This window comes from Eptatretus burgeri, chromosome 6 (assembly GCF_056783735.1).
Source record: "Eptatretus burgeri isolate ZD-2024b chromosome 6, Ebu_testis_v1, whole genome shotgun sequence".
NCBI classification, from domain to species: domain Eukaryota; kingdom Metazoa; phylum Chordata; class Myxini; order Myxiniformes; family Myxinidae; genus Eptatretus; species Eptatretus burgeri.
Genome location: NC_140966.1, coordinates 47,970,612 through 47,994,895, shown reverse-complemented (window position 1 = coordinate 47,994,895; position 24,284 = coordinate 47,970,612). Strand labels below are relative to the sequence as shown.

The window sequence follows — 24,284 nt, the reverse complement described above, 5'->3', positions numbered from 1 at the left end:
GTTGATGAGAATAAACCTGTCTGAATCACGTATGTGCAGTAGATTCATGAGTTAACAGACATTACAGTCCCCTGAAATTTGCTCCTTCGAAGTATTAAGGGTTCCCAATAAGAAACGCGACCAGGACAACATTTAATTGCTTCAAGTGAGTCAGGTAATGGAGAGCATTTGCAATACAAATGGCAAGCCTGCTGCCCATCTCCCCGTCTTGATGCTTGCATATCTTGCATGAAATCATCTGGAAAGCTACACCTCAGTGCTACTATGCAGTTTGACCATGACCACAGAGTTATAGGACAGAACTATATTTGAAAGAATCTCAGGAGGAGGCTTGGTGGCAATTGATGCTACGTATGATCATATTGGCCTGAATATCTCCACAAACAATTACAGATTCATGCAAATTAGAAGTCAAAGTGCCTCAAACACCAATTTAGATAGAAGGCTGGAAACCAGGGCTTTTGTTGAAAGAATATCTAACATTAAATGCTGAATGGAAGAAGGGAGCGACCTTTTTAAGCTCTGCACAGAGCTGCACAGCCTCTACAAATATAGGCTAGAAGATCTGGAGGCTCATAAAACCATAAACAAGTCCAGACTTGAGATTCAACTCTTGCGACATTTTCCAGAAAAATGTCAAGAGCAGACAGATGGGATGAATACGTGGCTGGTGTTGAATGAGGATCTCAATGAACTGCTCAAAGTGGCAATGCATTTCCGTATTTATACAGCTGAAGTAACCTTCATGACCAAAATGGCAAAGATGCTGAAAAAAGAAATGTTTGACATGGATTCTGTTTGCTTTTTTATTTTCCACCTGACTGTCAGGGTCAGTGTGCACTCAAAAACCAAAGGTCATTGTTATCCCATGCATGCGAAGCAAAAAGCAAGGTGAAGCAATTGGTTCAGGATCGTCCATAAATCTGTCATCAGTTTACGAGCAGGGACTTGTGGAACTTCCACATAATGTAAAACCTGACTTCAAGATCTCGGCTTTCTCCCCCCCCCCCACCTCCTCTCTCTCCTCTCAACCCCACTCCCTCCACCCCTCCTCACCCCTCATCAACTCTGTCCCCACTCACTCCCCTCTCCTCCCCATCTCTCTTTCCCCGATCCTCTCCCTCCCTCTCCCCACTTTCTCCCATTCCCCTCCAATCCCTATCTCTCTTCCCCCCCTCCTCCGTCCCCTCTCCCTATGTTCCCCTCTTTAGCCCGCCCTCCCCCCCACCCCCATGGCGTGGCTGTGAAGAGCTTTCAAAGGGGTTCTATGTAGTATTCCAAAAGCTTTCAAAGTAGTTATGATGTAACTCCCCCTATCTATTCTCCCCACAATGTCTTCTCCCCCCTTTCTCAACCACTCCCCTCCCCTTCTTCTCCTCTCCTCCCCTCCTTTCCCCATGGCCTGGAAAACCTTTCCAAGGGATGCTATTTGAATGAATCACATTGCTGGAGGTCCCTCAAGGTATTTAGAGGTCCCTCAAGTTGTTCCACATGAAATCAAAAGAAATCCGAGAAAAGGCAGACAGCAAAACCCCAAGGGGACAGGTCCAAACGCGCCTCACCAAGGCTGGGAAGAGCTTTCAAAGATAGTCTGCATGCATCGAACAAAAAAGCAGCAAGTAACTGTTTATTCTCCCTGAGATTAAAAAAAACGTTCATTTTCTCCCAAAATTTCTCCAAATTTTATTTAGAACATCTCAAGGGACCTCTACAAATGCAAACACACATTAAATAGATGTCCACGCAAATTTTTTTTTTCACTTCCGGTTCCAGTTTTTGAGCGACGGTTGGTTCTCTCAAGGGTCTCTGTTGACTTTCTCAAAGATAAGTTTTCGGACAATGTTTGTCGCATAGGACTTTATTCTGCTGTCTCCATGTTTACGGTGTGCTCCTAGTTCGGTTTTGTTTCAAAACTTGTCCTTTTTGGTGAGTTTTCGTCATCTTGTGTTTCCCTGAGGCCTACCCGTCTTCCCGTCTCCGTGCACGATCGTGTTTATTTGTATTTTCTCCTTTCTACCATCAGTTTTTATTTTCTCCACCTTTCCCTCCACCCTCCTTCTATCCCTCTCAACTATACCCTCTGTTTCATGTATATATATATATATATGTATGTAAAAAATCCATCAAACAAAAAAAACCCTTTTCTCTCCTCACTTTATACCCACCTACTGACGTGACTTCTGTTCCGACTTTTCTTCCTCCTTCCTCTTCTGCTGATCTACCATCTTCCTTCTACTTTAAGTGACCCAAATTCACCATACACCTTCACGATTTTTTCTTCAAACCTTTCCTTCACCTCATCTTTATTGTTTATTTTCAATCTTACCTAAACTTTATCAAATGTTCGTGTCCCGAAAATCGTCCTTTTTTTCCAACCTCAGTATCAATTCACCCCACCTCCTTCAACATATCTCCTCTTAACTCCTCACCTGTTACACCTTCTCCTTACCAATCCCATCTTGCCCCTCATCCTAAACCCACTCTTAGCCCCTCTTCACTGTCTTCTGCTTTGTAGTTTCAGCTCCTCCTCGGTTGGCCCAAAGTGTGTGATGTTCTAACATCTGTGTGCTCCATTCTAACCTGGCAGATATCTTACTCTCTCAATCAGTACACTCAACACCACAAACATGCTACTTCTTTCCTCTCATCACACCTCCCCCTCTTCCCAACCCCTCAAATATTGTACCTCCCCCTGCCTGCTCCCTTCTTCACTGTACCACTACCATTTCTCATCCCTCCTCTCTCCAAAGCTCTCCCATCACCCTCCTGCCCCATGGGTGTGCCTGCTCTCATCGTCTCCCCTCCCTCTCAAAGCAACCTACACATTCTTACACCTCCAAGCTTCCCTCTCACTTTTCTCAAAAACTCCCCCCTCACCCTTCTCCATCAACTCTCCCCTCTCACTCCCCCTTCTCAAAGTTGGACCCCTCACATCAACAAAGCTCCTTCTTCTCCTGCCTTCTCTCTTCCATCTCATCACTCCACCTCCTCCAATCTTCAACTCCCCTCTGCCCCTCTCTTATTACTCCCCACTGTGCTTCATCCCATCATCACCGAGCCTTTTCTCCTCCTCATCTGGCCCTCTCCCGTAACTCTTCTCCTACCTCCCCCCTCCTCCCTTGTCCTATCCTCCCCCTCCCCTCCCTTGCACACAAAGCCTCTTCCCCTCCCTCTTCCTTAAAAGTGTGGACCTCAAACATCCAGGGCCTTCGCCCAAACTTGACAGATTTTTCCTTCCAGGTTGCCAGTGACAAACCAGCCATAATCTGATTAACAGAAATTTTCCTTCTTCAAGACGTCTCTGACTCCCTTGCATCTCTCCCTGATTACTCCCTCCTCCGGTATGACAGACCTGAACCTCATCCTTATGGCGGAGTTGCCCTCTTCTTCAAAGACTCTACTCCTCACTCTCCATGCACTGTCCTCATTCCCCCACACCGCCAGGAATACCTTTGGCTATGGCATCCCCTCTACTCCCACCTCATGTTTATATGTGTGTTGTCCCATCCACCAAACAGTGATGACTCCAATTACGTCTCACTCGCCGAAACCATGGACCAACTTCTATCCTCTCATCCCAACTCTCTCTTCCTCATATGTGATGACTTCAATTGTCATCATGACAGTTGGCTGAGTGTGGGTACATCCCTCACCTGTCATGGCACCTCAGCAAAAGACTTCTGCGGCTCATTGGGATTGACACAATCTGTCAATTTCCTGACCCGGATCTCAACCAACGATACCCCATCTCTTCTGGATCTGATTTTGACCAATTTTCCATAAAATATCTGCTGTTCTTCCTCTGCTCCAATCAGTTCATCTGACTACATGCTTCTCAAAGTAGACATCTCTCTGGCTGTTATTGGTGAACCACCTCAGCGCTGTCAAGTCTGGCACTTCATCCAGTCAGGCACTTCAAGCAGCCATCAAACTTGTGGAATGGTCTCCCATCTCTACTTTCTCAGACATAAACTCGTCTTGGGAATTAGTTGAAATAAAGTTGCTTTCTCTCATGCACAATTTTATCCAATCTCGTCTTCAGTAGTCATACCCTTCCTCCCGCCCATGGTACACTGAAGCTTGCGGCGAGGCAGTTGTCCTGAAACAACTTGCCTTCGCCTCATGGAAGGCAAATCCAACTAAAGACAATCTCAATTCCTTCCACAAAGCTTGGAATAAGTGTGTTTACCTTACCCTCAGGAGAGCCAGCAAACAATATATTTCTCATTTCAAGTCTGAAATCTCAAACCTGTCTCCATCCTCCAAATCCTGGTTGCGTATAGTTATGTCTATTTTTGGTGGATGTTCCCCTCCATCCCCTCCCATACTTAAAATGGCCACACAGCTGACACTGCATGTGAAAAGTCTGAATACCTCAACTCCATGTTTGCTTCTAAATCTTGTGTCCAAAACATATCACTTTCTGTACCCACCGTATCCAGTTGCACCCAGCTGTTCCTGGACTCTGTGTCCTTTTCTCCTGACAAGGTGGAGAGTTTGCTGTCAAACATTGAATGATTCTGCAACTGATCCAGACGGCATCAGCTCACGTGTCTTAAAAACTTGCTCTGCTGCTCTTGCTCACCCTCTCTCTGTTCTATTCACCCTCTCACTTGTTCAAGGTCATCTGCCATTTGCTTGTAAATCAGCAAACATTACTGCCCTGCATAAAAAGGTGCAAAAACAGATCTCTGCAACTACAGACCAATTAGCCTTCAGCCATTCATCAGCAAGGTTATGGAATCCATCATTGCTTCAGACATTAAATCATTCCTCTTGTCCAATGGCTTGATTTCTGATCATCAGTTTGGATTCAGACCAGGTCATTGTACCCTGGATATGCTGCTTCTGCTTTTCCAATAATGGATGGATGTCCTAAATGCCAGACATGAAATCAGAGCCATCTCCCTAGACATATCGCATGCTTTCAACATGCCCTGCCCACCAGATTCTCTTCCTATGGTATCCAAGGCCATCTCTACTCATGGCTCGCAGACTTCCTCTCCTGTTGCAGCCAACTTGTGGCCCTTAATGGAGTTCTCTCATCCCCTCCTTCTGTCCAGGCTGGAGTTCCTCAAGGCAGTGTTCTGGGCCCTGTGCCTTTTCTAGTTTTCATCAATGATCTCTCCATCTCTCTGGAAAATCCTCTTTATCTCTTTGCTGATGACCCCACCCTCTGCCATACCAGATGTCATCCATAAGATCGGTAAGTAACAGCCTCTTCACTCTCTGCAGATCTGGATAATATCACAAGCTGGTCCAAACTTGGAACATGTCTTCCAATCCTGACAAATCTCACACTCTCACTATGTCTCTCCAAAAGGACCATCTTAAAAGTCCCCCCATCTACTTTCTCAACAATCCCCTTGAAGAAGTCCTTTCATTATTTTCAAGCTTTCGGGTCTCACTATCTGCCATGATCTTTCCCGGGAAAGCCCCATTTTCAAGCTGGCCTACAGAGCTCATCGCCAACTGGGAATCTTCCATCGTGCAAAGTCCTTCCTTGGCACACCTGAGCTCTTTACCACATACAAAGCTTTCGTTCACAGCCAGATGAGTACTGCTATCCCCTCTGGGCTGGTGCTCCCACCTCTCACCTTTCTCGGCCTCACGCTGTGGATACCAAGGCATTTAGGATAATTGATATCCCCCACGATGAGGCTGAGTCTTCGGGTCTCTCACTCTCTCACGTCGGTGGTCTTTCTGTCTTCTACCTTCTCCTCTCCGGCCTCCCCCCCTGCTCTGTCAGAGATATGTCCATATCCCCCCCCCCCCATATGTCCACAGGACACTCAAGGTCCGCCAGCAACCCCCTTCTGGTAAAACTACCAAAATCAATAATCACTGCGCTCACCTTCACTCTTTCATTCCTCTTTTTCTCCACCTTTGGAACAAACTCCCACACTCTCTTCAATCCCACTCTTCCCTCCAGGTCTTCAAAACAACGTTCCCTGCGTTTCCATTCAAATGTGCGTGCCAATTCCCAACTGGCACCTAACTTTACTCCACACCTCACTCACCAAATTTCACCATTTTGACCACAAATACCTCCTACACACGGGAAAAATACTCCAGCATACCCTCGTACCTCTGCATCGCAACAATGTGCCACTCTATTTCAACAGGTTAAGGGTATTCCTATGGGTGGGATTTGCAGCCCCCTACTAGCGGACATTTTTCTTATTTTGTGTGAATTTTCATCAATACATGAACTAATGAAGGACAAAAAAGAAATTAGGATTAGCGAAAATATTATCTCATACATGTGGTTATATAGATGATATTCGTGTGGTTAACTATTATTTTTTGATAGGATGCTTCACAAGATTTACCCAGATAACCCGATTGCAAACAGAAGTAGTAATGGTTGTACAGTTGCTGCATGTCTGGATGTGTTGGTGAGAGTTGGACAGAATGGTTTTAGTTTGAGTGTACTGTACAGTATATTGTTGTGGTTGACGAAATTCGCAAACCACCATTCAGGTCCCGTAGGTGAGATATCTCTGTAAGTATATGTGTAGTTAGGCCCAAACCCGTTGTTTAGAGGGAATAAATGTCATTCATTCAGGCTGCGACCCTTTTAGATAGCCGTTTTTCTTTTACTATCTTTATTTTGGACCAGCCGCCATTACTACCACCACAACCATCACCACCAACCACGTCTCAACAGCCATCACACAACAACCACCAACCGCAACGCCGCTTCACAACAACAGCCACGACCTTTACCGTCACATCTCGCTCTCGCAACCATCGCATCACCGCCATTCCCGCGCTGCTTGTGGGCACTGATTCTGGACTTGTACAGGGCGCGCACTGAGCAGCTGGTGCAAAAACACCAGCCTTTCCGAGAAATCGGATCAAAAACGATTCACGCCCACTTCTGTTCCGTCCTATCAGCGAGCGTGGGGCGATTTGGCCCCGCCTCCAGGTGCGTCGGAGTATAATCGCTATATGCAGATTCGCGGATCAAAAATCATTCACGCCCACTTTTCCTCTGTCCAATGGGGAGCCAGCCAGAGGTGAAGGGTCGAAGGTGAAGGAGCGAAGCCCCGGGGGCTATAAAGGGCCGCGTTCGCTCGCCAAAAAAGCAGTTGAGTTGGGAAGAGTTGGCAGTAGTTGAGTCAGTCAAGGAGAGTTGAGAAGAGAAGAGAAGAGTCAGAGAAAGCAGTTGGACGGAGTTGAGAAGAGTGGAGAGTGGGAGAGTTGGAGAGGTGGCGGCGGCAAAGGCAGTCGAGAGGGCGCTCGTGTCAGAGTCGGGGAGCTGCAGAGAGGGGAGGCCGGTAACGCGACCGAGGTCGCGGTAGAGACGCTCGTCGCGGGACCCAAGCCAGCGAGATATCCTCATTCCCCCGAGCATCAACAACCCCCTCCTGTTTCCCCCCGCGCTGAGATAGTGTGAGAAGGGGGCCCGTTTCCACCCCATTTCCAGGCAGTGCCAGCGAGGCCCGTGGAGTCGGGGCGCCACCGCCATTTTGCGGCTCATCACCAGACGGGTAGGCTCGACGCGGTCTCGGCCCCAGGCCCGTCTGCCCCCCCTCATCGTTGAGGGTGGTCCCTTTTTCTTTTGCTTTGAGTATATGTGTTGTCGGCGCCGTCTGTGAAGTAAAACTGTATAAGTGTTGCCGTGTGCTCGGTAGTCGGGAGTAGATCTGCATTGTGTTTCTCTTTTACATTTGCTTTTTGTGCAGAATTGTCGTGTCACTTTTACATTTGCTTTTTGTGCAGAATTGCCGTGTCACTTTTACATTTGCTTTTTGTGCAGAATTGCCGTGTCACTTTTACATTTGCTTTTGGTGTATAATTGTATATGTGTGCTTTCCGTTTGCCGCGGAATAAATGTGCTTTATGTTGAACTGTTTTCCCGTTTCGCTTCGTCTTTTCTCTAATTGAATCTCCATCTTACTTCACGTAAAGGGTTGGTCGTGGGCTAAATACGCCCCATAATTAATCGAACCATCGAGGTTGACGATAACACCGCTCGGTTATCCCGATAGTACGGAACGGGTCGCTTAAAGTGGCCCGTGTCCGAAGTCGACCTGCGGCGAGGTGCGATCGCCCGGTCTACCCTCCGTGTGGGTACTTAGGTAGGTCGAATTTGGCGAGCAACCCTATCCCACGCGGGGGGCCGATTGGCACGATCGTGGTGAGGCCGAAAGCTCCACCCGTGACTAGTTCCCGGCGTTAGTCCGAGAGGGTCACGACGGGATTGTCTGTCCGGTGGGAGACGTGCCGCGATTCGAGTTACGTGGCCGCTCGCACGCCGGCGGGCGCGAATCCGCAACAATATCATAAAGTTGATGATTTCAGTTTCCCTGTAATCCTGTACACCTTTCAGTGTAGCAATGTTCCAATTAAAATGGGTTACAATGTCTTTTCATCTCAGGTACTTAGATTTGCAAGAATTTGTTCAGTAAAGGATGGATTTTGTGTAAAGGATGATTACAGTTCAGTAAAGGATGAGAAGGTTAATTTTTTTTAACAACATGTTAAACAGGATATTTGGCTGATTGTTTGATCAGGTCTCGTTAGAATGTCTGTAGACTCCATTGTCACCTTTCATTTAAGTTTGGTTGGTTTTCGTGTGAATAAGTTCCTATTGCATTGCATTTGATATAATAATAATAATAATAATCATGAATTAATTATTTTAGTGAGGTAAATTCTTTAATTAATATTATTGGTTAAACATATGTTTATGTATATGTATATGTATGTCTTGAGATTTAAAATAAATAAATAAACAAGCAGTCATAGAATGGTACTTACGAAATCGTCAACTTGACCTCTGACCTTGTCTAATAAAAGCTGTCTCTAGAGAAGGTGGCGACGCAAACCAGAAGTTTCTACGATGATCCTGTACCAAACTATCAAAATCGTAACGTCGACCAAAGCAAAAATCTCCATTTCTCCATGCAATTATTTAATATTATTTTATCAAAGTCACAAAACCGTAATATTCGGCCATCCAACAACAATCTTTACATAATCCGACGGCTTAGCAAGTCAGGCATGCGACGATAACCTTTATTGGGATAAAAAAAATGACTTTTAAACACCATCTTTATCGAAAACACTGTCAGCGCGCACACGGAAAACCTTTACGTGATCAACGACGCCTCTGCTCGAGCGCGCTGCACCACGTGACGAGCCGTGACGCGGTGAGTGAAATATTTTTATACAATCTTAAAACCTCTCCAAAACATCTGATTTTTACCAGTATTTTGACAACCAAGTGTTAAGCGTCCTAAGTGATCGCAAAAACCGAAGACAAAATTAAAATCGAAGTTAAAATGAACTCGTAACGTCGACCGAAGCAAAAATACTCCATTTCTCCACATGAATTTACGGAATTATGTTTGACCTCACTGTGACCTTGACCTTTGACCGATTTTGACCAAATCTAATCAGCGCGAGCCATTACCCTCCTGAATCACGTGGTGTAATTTGACATTGGTAGCTTCTTTCGTTCTCGAGTTATCGTGCCTACAAACAAACACACAAACACACACACACAAACAAACACACAAACAGAGGACGGAAGTCATCAATATACTTACGAAATCTTTAGATTTCGTAAGTAATAAATATTCTTAATGAAATAAATTATAAATAAGCATTAAAATAATTTGTTGATGGTTGCTTGGATATGCAGTGCAACATGTTAAAATCGGTTTTTAATGACAGTTTGAATATTTGAATGACTGTTGTTGGAGCCCATAGTGAGATGGAAGTGCTGTGCAATGGACATGTCCTCAAAGTAAAGTGTTTATCGCTTAAATTATCATATAAAGTGGTGTATGATTAAAGTTATTCAAATGTAGTAATACTTTCAATAAAAGTATTAATTAAATAAGTTTGAATAAGGATATTGCATTGCTGTGTTGACTGACTGTCTGGATACAACTTTGAGGTTGTGTGACCATTGATGTTGAGTAATCTACTTATGTGGACCTGTGACCGGGGGTTGTGGATCTGATGTTTGGAGATATTCTGGGCAAAAAGGATCAAAACCACGATGAAAAACGGTGCCCAGCTGATGATCCGGGCAATTGGGGAAATCAGTCAATTGCTTATAAGTTAAGGTTATAACTTCAAATAAAATCGCTTTTGTAAGTACTTACCAGTATATAATCTATGTGTTTGTTTATGTATGTATCATAAATATATGTGGAAAAATTGCAAGCCCAAACAAGGAATCAAACCCAGGTCCTCTGACAAACCATACCAGTGCTCTGCTGCATTTTATTTCCAGGCTGTCTCAATTGTGTTGTTTGGAAAGAAAAGCATTGTTTCCTAGTTTTCTCTTTCTCTCTCCATCTCCGAAAACATTTTGTTTTTTTCCCGAAAGACGACAGGTAATCATGGAAGAGATGTGATCCCCAGAAGAGCTGCTGCATCCTGTTTTGAACTGCCACCTATTGATTTTGAACAATGACAATGATCTTGGCCAAGTTTCCTCTTTAAATGTTCTGAAAGTAACCCCAGTTGTTTTTACACAGTGGCATTTCACCGTAACTTCAGTGTTTTGAAAGAGATTACAACATGAGAAAACATTTTCTTCTGTCCGATTTCCCATACAATCAACATTGCAAGTCAATTATTTCACTTGCATTCAACAAGTACAAGCCTAATGGTACTGGTTGATTGGTAGGTTGTACCAAAGCATGGAATGGAGCTTGCTCAATGCGAGCAATATTCCCTCTAAAGTGCGTCGGTGCTTGTGTTATGCACCCGAAATTTTCTTCCCACTTCCACTCTCCACACACACTAATAACCTCATCTGCAAAAAAATTCATAACCTGTAATGTAGTGGTAAACAAGGGACCTGAACACTGAGAGTTTAGGAGTATTTATGTGCAGTTTGTACAAGGTAAGCAAAGAAGAAACAGGTGGCACCCACAGCTCTTTGTTGAGGTGTGGCCACATGGTACTCACAACTCGTACACACCGCCAATCTTTAACAACTTCACGTAGCAGATTACGGCTCCACCGTGTATGCAATCTGGATCCTCTCCATGTGTGCTCAGGATTGAACCTGAGAGAGCACTCAATGGCACACAGTAATTGATGCAACTCTTTTTACATCCAGATCAAAGGTGCAAAGAAGAAGTCACCCTGATAAGGGCTCACTGTGCACTCACACTGCACAGAAGGAATTACAAGGAACTTTAACATAGGAGGCCATCATTAGCCAAAACAAGCCAGCACAATCTTGACAATATCTAAGTAAATAAATGAAATAAATAGTCTCCTTGCAAATGTCGTGATAGCAGAAAGAGGAAATCGTTTTTTTTAAATTTTAGTTAGATAAGTATAGACAGAAGATGTAGTGGGGTCTAGATCGAGACACAGTTTCTTACCCCACCTGTGTCACTTTCAAACATTGTTTTTGTCATAACTGCGGCAAACCTGGCCACCTATGCAACATGTGTTATCTAACATTCTAACATGGTGCAACTCACTACATAATCAATTTGGCTGCACCAGTGACTGGTGGTGAAACAACACCTCCTGCTTCTGAGGAGTATGATTTGCTCAGGACATCAGGCAAAAACAAACCCATTGTTGTGGATGTCAAGCTGGATGTCATTTCTATGGGTATCGAGCTGGACATGGGGGGGGGGGCAGCCAGTCAATCAGGAGTTCTGAAACTTTCAAAAGGCTATTTAGCCAGGAGACAACAAGGCTGGTACTTTGATCTGTGAATGCCAAGTTGTGATGTTTTGCCATTGAACTGATAACTGTGATTGGTAGTGCTGATATGAAGGTCACCTTAAATGATGTGTCATGGAAACTACCCTTGTTGATGTTACAGGACAATTGACTGACACTATTTGAGTATAATCGGTTTGAATCCATCAAACCTGATTGGCCTGCAATCAAATGGATCGTTTGTAATGTTAATCACAATGCCATTCTTGACAAATACCCCTGTTGTTTGAATGGGGGTGTCGGCACCTTTAAAGGTGTGAAAGCCAAAATCTATGTGGATGAGAATGCCAAGCCAGTTTCCTGTAAAGCTAGGTCTATATCTCACATGTTCATCCTCAACGTTAGGTCGAGCTCGACCGCCTGCAGAAGGAAGGTGTTATCGGTCCTGTTGAGTTTAGTGATTGGGCATGTCCAGTTGTCCTTGCATTAACGTCTGACGGTAATACTAGGATTTGTGGTGATTACAAAGCAACAATCAACAGCAGGACGATTATCCTCTGTCCAAGGCAGTTGACGTGTTCACTGCACTTTCTGGTGGAAAGACGTCGAGCTGCCGAGACTTGGAATCTGTTCCCATTCAGATGTTACTCGATAAGGACTCCAAGAAGTATACATGTTGTAACACTCACAAAGGGTTGTTTGGATTTAATCATGACCCTTTGACATCAAATCAGCCCCTGCCATATTTCAACGTAATATGGGGAATCTGCTAAAAGCAATTCCCAATTTTGTAGTTTTTCAAGATGATGTTTTTTGTCATCTTGTGTAACCTTGAGATGGTTCTCAAGTGTCTCATCGAAGTCAGTGTAAAGGTGAAACGTGAAAAAAAAATTTGGTCATATTGTCAGTGCTGATGGCAAAAGGCTGAACAAGTCGAAGACTGAAGCTGTTAATGATACTCCTATTCCTGCAAACACTATTCAGCTTCAAGCATTCCTGGGTTATGTTGAACTGTTGCTGCGATTTTTCTCCAAATCTGAGCACTGTTCTTGAACCTCCCCCACAAATTCCTTTGTAAAGGTGTTGAATGGTCATGGTCCGCACAGCATTGTAAGGCATCTGCCTGGGCAAAATGGTTTCTGTGTTCATGTAAATTTTAATGAATGCAATTGTGAGCCAGATGATAAAACAGTAGCAGAAGTAATTGTTACAAGTTTCTGTGTTGTAGCAGAGTGATGCTAAGATAGAGTGCTATATTTCACGTCTTTACGCAAGCATACCCACCCGTTTGGAATTACATCAACCTTATGTGGAAAATCACTTCTACCTGCTGTGGTGAGTCGCCAATGTGAAGAACAGCCCAATATGAGCTCCTTGCAGAAATGGTGCAAGCTCAACAAAATGCAAGCTCAGGGCAGATACGTCTGTCCCACTGAGTTTGGAGCTCTGATGAAATCTGAGTGTCAGAAAAAGGTACCTCATTTTGAATGGAGAAATCACCAAAGTGGAACAGTGAAGCGATCACAACCACTTCACTGATGTCCCTCTCCTTGATCTGCTCATTCCACCCCTCTATGAAATCTCAGTGCCACCCACACATCAATCTCTTGTTCCTTGCTGTCTCTGTCTCTGTCTCTCTCTTTCAAAACATACTGTCCTTCTTGTAATATGATATACAAGTACAGTATTATAAGCTGTTTCTCACCTCTAAAGCAACAATCACCTGCCTGACCATGTATCCAAGATTATAACCTCTGAGTGCATAGCTTCACCTGCATGAGCAATTCCCTGCTTTGTGACTTTGTCATTCTCATCGTCCAACAACAATGACTGATTCTGAACCATGGTGAGTTGTTTTTAATACAATTATCAACCTCGTTTACTTTTCTCTCTTCTTTACTTAATTAATTCAAATACAAAGGATTCTATGATAAAACAATAATAATCGTGCATCGAAAACATTTAAAGTCTGATACCAACAATAATGACATCATTGACCATTTCATTCGATCAAAGAAAAACAACACAACATAAATTCTCATTTTCATAACAAATTACTGACGGAGAAAACCTTTGAAAAATACAAAGTAATATGAAAGATCAATTTCAAATTCACACTTTTATATTTGTGATTATTTTTTAAAATAGCTTGTGGATTAATTTTTTTTTTTTTAACTCCAGATTTTATATCCTGAGTATAGTTTTTGTAATATAAGTTTGCATCAAATTAAGTTTACAACTAATCATCTTGGAAGTGAAATTTTGCTGAGCAGCCTGAGCATTGTTTATGGTTTCATTTTCCTGTGTCTATGCCAAGTCTTTGTGCTTGCTTTCCTTCCGCACTGAAATGTGGTATAAAACCCACTACTGCATCTGAATCAATGACATGTCAAGTCAGACAAAAACAAGAGTAAGTCGTATTTCTCATGCATATTCTCTTTTATACATTTCACTTAAATATTTCAGTTTTAGGACACTCACCTTTCACCGATTTGTGTGACACAATACTCATTTTCTCATACAATTATTTAATATGTTAATTTCTTTCCTTTTCTTTCTTATCCTCTTATGTCTTCTTTCTTTCTTTTTTGTCTTCTTCAATACTTTAACAGTTATGTACTCGCTTATATTTAGTTTAATATGAATTACTGTACTTATTACCTCCTCTACCGAAGGTGAAGGAGGTTATGTTTTCACCCCTTTCTGTCTGTTTGTCTATCTGTTTGTTTGTTTGTGTGCAGGATATCTCAAAAGGTTGTGGATGGATTCTGATGAAATTTTGTGGGCAGGTTCGGAGTGTGACAAAGTTAACTAGTTAGACTTTGGTGAAGACCCGGATCTGGATCCGATGACTAGAATTTTAAAGTGATTCTTCACCATTGATAGATCGGGCCAAAAATGATATATTGCATTATATCTCAAAAAGTTGTGGACGAATTTGTTCGAAGCTTGGTTGTCAGGTTGGGTGTGTGATCACGATTAAATGATTCGATTTTGGTGAAGATCCGGATTTACATCTGTGAATATTTTAAGTGATTCTTCACCATTGGGAGAAAGGGCTAAACCAATATAGAGCATGATATCTCAAAAAGTTGTGTACGGATTTGAATGAAACTTGGTGACAGGTTGGGTGTGTGACCACGAAGAATTGATTCGATTGTGGTGACGATCCGAATCCAGATCCGACGACTAGAATTTTAAAAGTGATTCTTCACCGTTGAGAGATGGGGCAAAGCTAATATATAGCATGATATCTCAAAAAGTTGTGAATGGATTCTGATGAAACTTGGTGCACATGTTGGGTGTATGACCATGACATATTCGTTCGATTTTGGTGAAGATCCGAAACCGGATCTGGATACGAGTTATTTAACTTTAAAGTGATTTTTCACCATGAGAAATTGGGTCAAAAATGATATATACAGTAGTATGATATTTACCTCCACCACCGAAGGAGAAGGTTAGGTTTTCACCCCTTTCTGTCTGTTTATAATTGCCGGAATCCTTCGGATTTCGGCAATTATGTTGGTCGGTTGTGTGTGTCATTCTGTGTGTCTGTCTGTCTGTTTGTTTGTGTGTTTGTTTACCCTGTAGCAGCCACACCGTTTCAGCGATCATGACCAAACTGGGTACAGACGTCGGCCATGATCCAACTTAGACACTTGTCGTTTTTGGTGAATCTAGGTCAAAGGTTAAGATCAAGGTCACCGTAAAACCAAAATTCTTATTTTCGCAATAACGTCCGCTAAAATGGTCATATCGACTTCAAACCAAATCCAAAATGTGCATCTTCCAATTCTGCATCCAACCATATGTCTCATTGTGGTGTCACACCAACACCCTTCTTAGCGGTCAGGGGTCGAATGTCAGGGGGGGGTCGTGTCAAAACTCAAATTGTGATAAAAACGCCATTTCAAGTCCGATTGACTTCCAACTTATGATCATGACCAAACTAAGTGCTATAACTCATTAAACAGTAGCACTATTGACTTATAAGAACCAAATTGATTTCCAGGTTTTTGTTTTTTCAGAGATCATGGAGATATGACAAAGTTATTCCGGCAATTCCTTGCTCAACAAGCAATTTCATTTGTTTGATTGTCTGTCTGTTTGTTTGTTTGTCTGTGTGCAGGATATCTCAAAAAGATGTGGACAGATCCGGATGAAATTTTGTGGACAGGTTTTGGTGTGTGACAAGGACAAACTGACTATATTTTGGTGAAGATTCGGATCCGGATCCGACTACTGGAATTTTAAAAGTGATTCTTCACTATTGAGAGATTGAGTCAAAAACGACATATGGCGTGATATTTCAAAAATGTATTGGGTTCGATATGTTCGAGTTGATCAAGCATTGCATGGCGGAGGAATGCGCTCTACCGAGTGCCCTTCTTGTTTACTCATGTTATGCTATTAATGACAATTTTTTTGATATTTACAGGTAATGGAAAGAATATTAATACTCTTTGTAAGCAGGTGCATTGTGCATGAAAAGGGCTGGAATGCGTTTAAATATTTGTTTATGTCAGTAACATTCACAGGAGTTTCGAAAATTACATGATTTGTTCAATTTCCTTTTTTGAGAAATTTCAGTGGACAACATAAAAAATAATAAAAAGTGTGGATATTCATTTCTCTGTGTTTATAGATGAAAATGATGGGAATAACTGAAACAATAATATCACGTATGTACAGTTTGATGTAACAAGTCATGTTTGAGTGTGCATAATTGTAACATTAAAAAAAATTGTTCAATTACAGGAAAGTCAGTAGGTTAAATTACTGGGTGGTATCATTAGTTCAAAGCTTTCAAGAAAGTTGTACATGCTTAGATCACTGAAGAAGTTCCATATTCTGATAGAAGATCATGGTTTATACATCTTAAATCCCACCTATGCGGGAGTATTGCTGTCCAGTGTCTGGTGTTGGCTTAGCAATTGGGGTTGCTGGCTTGGGATCTTAGAGTCCTGAGTTTAAGCCCCTGTTGGCCATCGATTTAACGCCAGGTGGGGTTGACTCAGCCTGTCAGCCAACCTTCTGAGGTTGGCAAAAACAGTACCAGTGTGCTGGTAATCGGGGCATTGTATGAGCGGCAGAGCCACACCCTCAGCCAATGATGCTACCTGCAGCCTTGTGCTGCATATGAAAGAGGAGGAGGCTGTCCAGTATGGCATTCCTCCCTGACACAATAGCAGATAGCTATGATTGAAGTAATGCAAAAAATGCGCACTGAAGATTATCTTGGCTCCTAGCTACGAATCCTGCCATAATGCCCTGAGTATGGCTGCGAGCTGAACTCTCGACAGGAATGGCATGAAAAAAATTGTGAAAACTTTGCATCTTCTTTGTATAGTAGATTTCCAGATCTGTGACTGAAAAACAATCCTTACACAGATAATTGCGTCATCGTGATAGATTCTGTGAAACTAAACGTAAAACCGAATACGACCTAAAAAGTGCAATCCGTTATATTATCAGACTGTTGAATGATGACATGAATCCTCTTTTAGTTTGATTCATATGTGCTGTTCTGCTATGATTGTTATTATCATGAGTTGTTTTTTTACCTGTAAATCACTAACAATTTAGCCTTGAAGCTGCGGTTTTGATCATAAAAGCATGAACCAACCATGAACCAACATAAATTTTTAGGCTTGTATATTAACAACCAAAACATAAATTATTATAAATTTAAGATAATTTTTACCCCACGCATGCGAAGCGAAAAGTGCGGTTAAGCAATTGGCTCACTTTGGCTGTCTGTCTGTCCACAAATGACAGTTTCTGATCGAGGAACAGCTTAATTTCAATTAAATGTTATATTTTTAACATGAATTGGAAAACGAGCTTTTACTTCAACAGAACTTTGGCTCTGGATTTGTCTCGATCGTACATGCACAGAGAGGAGTGAGATAAGTGTTGTGGTCTGTCTGCCTGTCTGGCAGTCCAACAAGATTGAAAATCATTTCAAACACGAAACTTACTGTTTTTAAGGACATCATTAAGGACACAAACAACAGGCATGAAGAACTAATGTAACGTGTTAAATAAGGTGATGTAAAAGATGTTGCACCAATGGTGGTAAACTTCCATAAAAAGGTTTTTTTTCCTACAACCTTTAAAATCTTTCTTTTATTTCAATTGAATTATATACTCGAACACTGTAAAACACAAATAACCTTATTGGCAGTTTCAAAACCCCTTCCATTTATCAGTACTTGGACAAAATATTATGGCACTTTACGTCATCATGGCCAATCAAAGTTTCCACTCACAGACCCCACCCATGTCCTTTTTCTCTCAAGACTGCATGGGGCAAGGTGTTCTATGAAGTCTCCAGTACACAAAAGCAATTATCTTCTTTTGATAAATGTACAAAGGATCATCAGTACATCCGTGGCCTCAAGTAAAAGTGGGGGGGGGGGGGAAATTAAGTTGCAAATTAATTATTTACGTTAAAAGTGAAAAATGTTGGAAAAGGATGATGTAAAAAAAACATAAATCTGAACTTCAAAAATAAGAACCACCTGAAGAACCCCCAAAAATAAGAATCAAGTAGGGTGCAGAGTAAGTACAGTCCCATGAGATGTAAAACTAGAAGCAGAGAGAGGCCAGGGGAGTCGAGTAGTGAGATAAGGAACGCAATTAAGGAGAATCAGAAGGTATTTATTTAGTTTATATGAACAGGACTGGAGTGAGATTTACATCACCATCGGAGTAAATGGAGGCAAGTTAAGAAAATAACTCAGCAAGTCAAAAGAGAGTATGAGAAGGACATGGCTAAGAATATTAAGCACTAGGAAATCACACCCATTGCTTGGGTGGTGGGAATACAAAAGGAGGGGGGAGAGACAGAGACAGAGAGACAGAGAGACAGAGAGACAGAGAGACAGGTGGGAGGTGGGTGCTGCACTGTAATGGGAGGGGAGAGCATGGGACAAAAAGAGAGAGGGGTGGGCATCAGGGAGTTAGCAGATACAATAGGTTATGCTTTAGGAACAAAACAGACACACACACACACACACACACACACACACACACACACACACACACACACACACACACACACACACACACACACACACACACACACACACACACACACACACACACACACACATTCATTAGTGTAGAAGCATAACATCAAGGCATTCTTTAAGGAAATCAGGGGAAAAGACCAGGTTCGGAACAGTGTGGGCCCATTGAGGAATAGCACCTGAAGTGTAGTTAATGAGGAAAGTGAGATGACAGGCTTATTAAACAGGTATTTTGCTTCAACTTTTACACACAAACAGACAGAATTGCCAAAAGCTGAGAGTATGTATCAAGGAGGTAAGGAAGGGCTTTTACAAAATATCAAGGTTGGAGTGGAGGAAGTAAAGGAACAGCTCGGTAATCAAAGAGAAGATATGGCTCCGTGGTCCAGATAATATGCACCCGAGAGTGTTGAGCGAAGTGGCTGAGCAGGTAAGCGAGATATTAACGGATATTTTCAATAGCTCACTGGAGGCAGGGCAGGAACCGGAGGATTGGAGAGTAGCAAAGGTAACACAAATATTTAAGAAAGCATCCAGAGAAGAATTGGAGAACTGTTAATTTTACCTGTTACCTGTCTTACCTGTTCGTTTGACTTCAGTTGTGGGGAAGGTGTTGGAGACATTAATTAGGGACCAGATGAGGAAACATTTAAATAAATGCAAACTAATTAAAGGGAGTCAGCATGGGTTTACCAAAGGTAGTTCCTGTTTAACAAATCTTTTCGAGTTCTATGAAGCAGTGTCTGATTGGATGGATGAGGGAACGGCAATGGACATAGTATATCTAGACTTTAAGAAGGCATTTGATGGGGTACTACATAAGAGGTTGTTAGCCAAAGTGAGAGCTTGTGGAGTGGCTGGTCAGGTAGCTCATTGGATTGCAAACTGGCTTAGTGATAGGAAGCAAAGAGTGGCTGTGAGTGGGAGGATGTCTTACTGGGAGGATGTAAGTAGCGGGGTACCTCAGGGATCAGTATTCGGGCTGTTACTACTCATTATTTACATCAACGATATGGATAGTGGAGTGAAGAGGGAGCTTTCCAAATTTGCAGATGACACAAAGCTTGGAGGTAAGGTGGATAGTAGAGGGGTTGGTGATCAGATACAAGAAAGTATTGATACTTGTATAGATTGAGCAAAAGATTGGCAAATGGTATTTAATCTGAGCAAGTGTAAGGTGTTGGGGATGGGAAAGAACAATGAAAATAGAGATTACAGGATGCAAGGGGTAATTTTGGAGCGTGTCACACAGGAGAAGGATTTGGGGGTGGTAATAGATATGGGAGGTTCAAGCAGGCAGCACAGTGCCAGGCAGCTATAGGTAAAGCAAATAGGGTTTTAGGTTGTATTTTGAGGGGGATCATTTATAAATCAAAAGAGGTGGTGTTAACATTGTACAGGAATTTGTTGAGTTTTGGTCACAACTCAGGAAGGACATTCAGTGCCTATCGAAAGTCTACACCCCCTTTCACAATTTTCACCATTTGTTGCCTTATAGAATGGAATTAAATTGCATTAAATCAGACTTTTTCCACCTTTATTTACACATCGTAACTCACAAATTCCAAGTGAAAAATAAATTCAACAAACATCAGAAAATAAATTATGATAGAGATGTTTAAGATAATGAAAGGCAGAGATAAAATAAGTGCAGAAGAATTATTCAGCAGAGTCGACAGTGATGGGACCAGGGGTCATAGCCTGAGCGTAAAGAAGAGGAGAGTTAAGACATTAATAAGGCAGAGGTCTCTTACTCAGAGAGAAGTTATTAAAACATGGAATGGTCTCCCTGGAAAGGTAGTGGCAGCAGAAACAGTAGATAACTTTAAATTGGAATTAGATCGGTACCTGGAAGTATTGGAGATAGAGGGGTTGAGGGATGTTGGCAGGAGTTTTAGCAAGCTTGCGCATTGATGGGTGATTTTGTACATCTGTGCAGTGTTGTTTGGGGGGGGGGGTCTCGTCAGGGCTGTTGTATGGTTGATGTGGTGTTATATTTTTTTTAACCCAATAACTCTCTTCACCCATGCCCCTCCCCCGGAAAGAAAGAAAGAAAGAAAAAAAACGACAGAAAAAAAACATTTTTCTTTTTTCACTCTAGTGTTGATAAATTTGTGCAGGAATGATGGGACAAGTGGCCTCCACCGACATTTAATTTCCTTGTGTATCTTTGTGATGTAGTGTACACAATTATTTAATGACAAATAGGATTATGTTGATGAACTATATTTTCATCTTTCCTCCCACTCCCAGTTGGTGTTTCAGAATCTTCATAATCATCCTCTCACCATGGCTTTGCATCTGCTGCTTCTCACTCTCTTTGGTGTCTTCATCTTTACTCACGCTCAAGAAACACATGAACGATGTTACCACCATGACTCCAACCTTCCCATCTGCGATTTCTCCTTCTTTTATATCACCGTAATTCCCAAGAATATCTGTGAAGACACAGAAGTTCTAAGTTTTGCATACAATTACTTAAGTAGCATCCCAGCTGGAGCATTTTCGCATCTCAGGAATCTTTCCAACCTGGATCTGAGCTTCAACAGTCTCAAAGAATTCTACTTTGAAACAGCAGATGCGAATGGAAGTACACCTGAACTAAAAAAACTGAACCTTGGGTTCAACAAACTAAGCATACTAGATCCTCAAATGTTTTCCATGCTCTCAAAGCTCAATTGGCTTGGCCTTCATGGAAACAATATTGTCTCCGTACCTCCTGGGATATTTGATAAACTCCAGGGATTGGAAATTCTGCTCCTCCATTATAACAATCTGGAGATAATCCCTGATGGTACATTTGATAGCATTCCAAGCCTTGTGAAACTAACATTACATGAAAACAAGTGGAAATGCAGTTCCCCAGAGATCTTTTATTTCTCAACATGGCTTAAAATAAACCGACAGAAGGTTTTCTACTTCCCATTGTGTCATGACAAACCGAAGCATGTCATTGATGTTGAGGGACGAGGTGGCATAATGTATGAGATTCCAACATATGGATCTTCCAAAGGGATTTATCATAAAGCATGTGATGTGTGCCTTTGCTTTGGGACACAGGTCAACTGTAGCTCACGGGGTCTTCATTATGTTCCTGGCAGTATCCCAGGTAACACAACTTCACTAAATCTCAGTCATAATCAGATTCACTGTATCAAAACTTCAGCATTCATTGGGTTAGACAAACTTTTGGAGTTGGACCTCAGTTGGAACGATCTACAAACTGTAGAGCCAACTATTTTACAACACACAAATGCACTTCGTAACCTCAATTTGCAAAGCAACCTGCTTACTGAGCTACCCCAAAGGCTGCTGATCCCTACACCAATGCTGATTTCTCTTTCAATTTCCAACAATAGTCTTAAGTTATTGCCAAAAAGGTTTTTTAGATGGTTACCGCATTTCAAAAACCTCACTGCTGCGAAGAATCCTTGGCTTTGTGATTGCGAGATGCTGCACTTTGCCAACTGGATTAAAAGAAAACCAGATATAAGTACAGATTCCAACAACCTATTATGTTCAAATTCAGATGAAACAGTGGTAACAACAGATTACACGAGCTGCATGTCAACACATGATTGGCCAAAATTCTTCCATTCAGATACTATGTATGTTCCACTACAAAGCATGGCATCTGGCCACGTTTCTGCATCAATAATTTTTCATCATTTGCCACTTTATCTTGGCATTTCACTTCTGTTTCCACTAGTTTTGTAGGTGGTAAGAAGAACTACATTTAAGTGTCACATTATAGCACAAGCATTGCCATTATAGCATGAACTTACATTTTCTTTTTAATTTGCTAGTCAAACATAGCTTATCCAGTTGTAATGTCTTTTATGCTAAGGTTCAAATAAAATTATGAAAGGGGAGATGCCCTAAAAATTGCATCAAAAGCAATGCCTCTTATTTTAAGCCTTCAGAAGTTTTAACTGTTTCTTGCAATAACTGTTGTGCAGACATATAGGTAGTGGACAAAAAAATGGAAATATCTGGGTAAATGAGGGACACCAAGCAACAGATTCCACAAATGTGTGGCTCATGTGTTAATTAAGAAAATAACCTCCTTTCATGCTTGGGGTTATATATAAAAATGCTGCACAGGCCTGGTTGCCCATAATTATGGCCAGCATGGCTGCAAGAGGTCACCTCCTCAATGCCCCCAACCACAGAATGCACGTGGTCCCCCAATGGATTGATGAACATGACACTGATGTTATCCATATGTTATGGCCTTCTCAGTCACCAGATCTGAATCCAATCGAGCATTTATGGGATATTGTGGAGCAACACCTGAATTGCAAGGGAGGCAACGAAGACAAGACATGACACCACACATACAGTATCCATCCATCAGGACCATACTCTACACAGGACCATACTCAACTCTACTGCAAAAGCAGTTTCCTGGGCTGGTGAGCACAATCCTGGACAGGTCACCACTCTGACACAGTATACTCAAATGGCTCAATCATCCCAGCAAGTTGGTACTCATTTTGCTGACCTCAGAAAAATGACAGGCTGATTAAACCCCACCTAGTATTAATTTAACAACCGAGCAGGATTTGAATTCAGGACCCTCGGATCCCAAGCCCACCACCATAACCATTAAGCCAACACCAGGCATATACAGTATGTTGCACTGTTTATATCTCCAGACTGACAATGAACCACTTCCAGTCAAAGCTGAACCCACTGTAGCTGCCCACATGGGAGATTTTCAAACTGGTAGTCTACAATTTCCTGGGAATCACAGAGCAGCCCACTTTGCTGAGTTGGTTCAAGATATGATAAAGGCCTTTGAAGAAATGGGTTGCTGTATGTCGCTGAAGTTGCATTTTTTTCATTCATACTTGGACTTCTTCCCAGCCGTCCTTGGTGCTGTGAGCGATGAGCATGGTGAGAGGTTCCACCAAGATAAATGCTGCTATAGGGGCGAGCACAATGGAGATGCACTATCAGGGGCATTTCAACCCCAACATGATGGGGGACAACTGCTGATTTCTTCAGAGACAAACCACTGCTAGTCACAAGCATAAAAGCAAGTGCTGAAAGCATTTCGAAACAGTTAATGCATACTTTATACAACGTGTTTATGTTGTTCAATGAATGTGCTTCAGTTTATGGTTAACAGTTACTGAACGTGAAACGATGTGTTTATATTGTGCAATTTGTATATATTGTGCAATGGGCTTGATTTTTTAATAAACAAGGCCCAAAAATGTCATTTTTCTGTAACTAAAATTCCTGACGTACTGAGTCAATTCTGACTTCAGATTTAGATTCACCATGCTTGAGTTAATAAAGGACACCTACACTTATCTGAGTAGCAGATGGAAAGTTTTTTTTTTATTGTTGTCCAGTGTAATCAGTGTGACCCACTTTTGCCTTGAGAACTGCCTCAAACTCCATTTGAGATTGATTTAATTAGTTTATTCTTTATGTTTGAGTTATTCTCTTCCCAAAAGTGATGTAATGCACTCCAGAGCAAAGTCAGACTGCTCACATAAATTTTTATGTTTCTCTCAAATGTATTCACCTTTCATTTACCTCCACCACCGAAGGTGAAGGAGGTTGTGTTTCACCCCTGGT

General features: G+C 42.0%; 1 pseudogene across 1 annotated transcript; it reads left to right on the top strand.

Moving 5' to 3' along the window:
* Window positions 1–14,002: 14,002 nt before the first annotated feature.
* LOC147024712 (uncharacterized) lies at window positions 14,003–24,013 on the top strand (annotated as a pseudogene). The gene is made up of 2 exons (XR_015059168.1): window positions 14,003–14,065; window positions 20,946–24,013. The product of XR_015059168.1 is annotated as an uncharacterized LOC147024712 (transcript).
* Window positions 24,014–24,284: the final 271 nt, after the last annotated feature.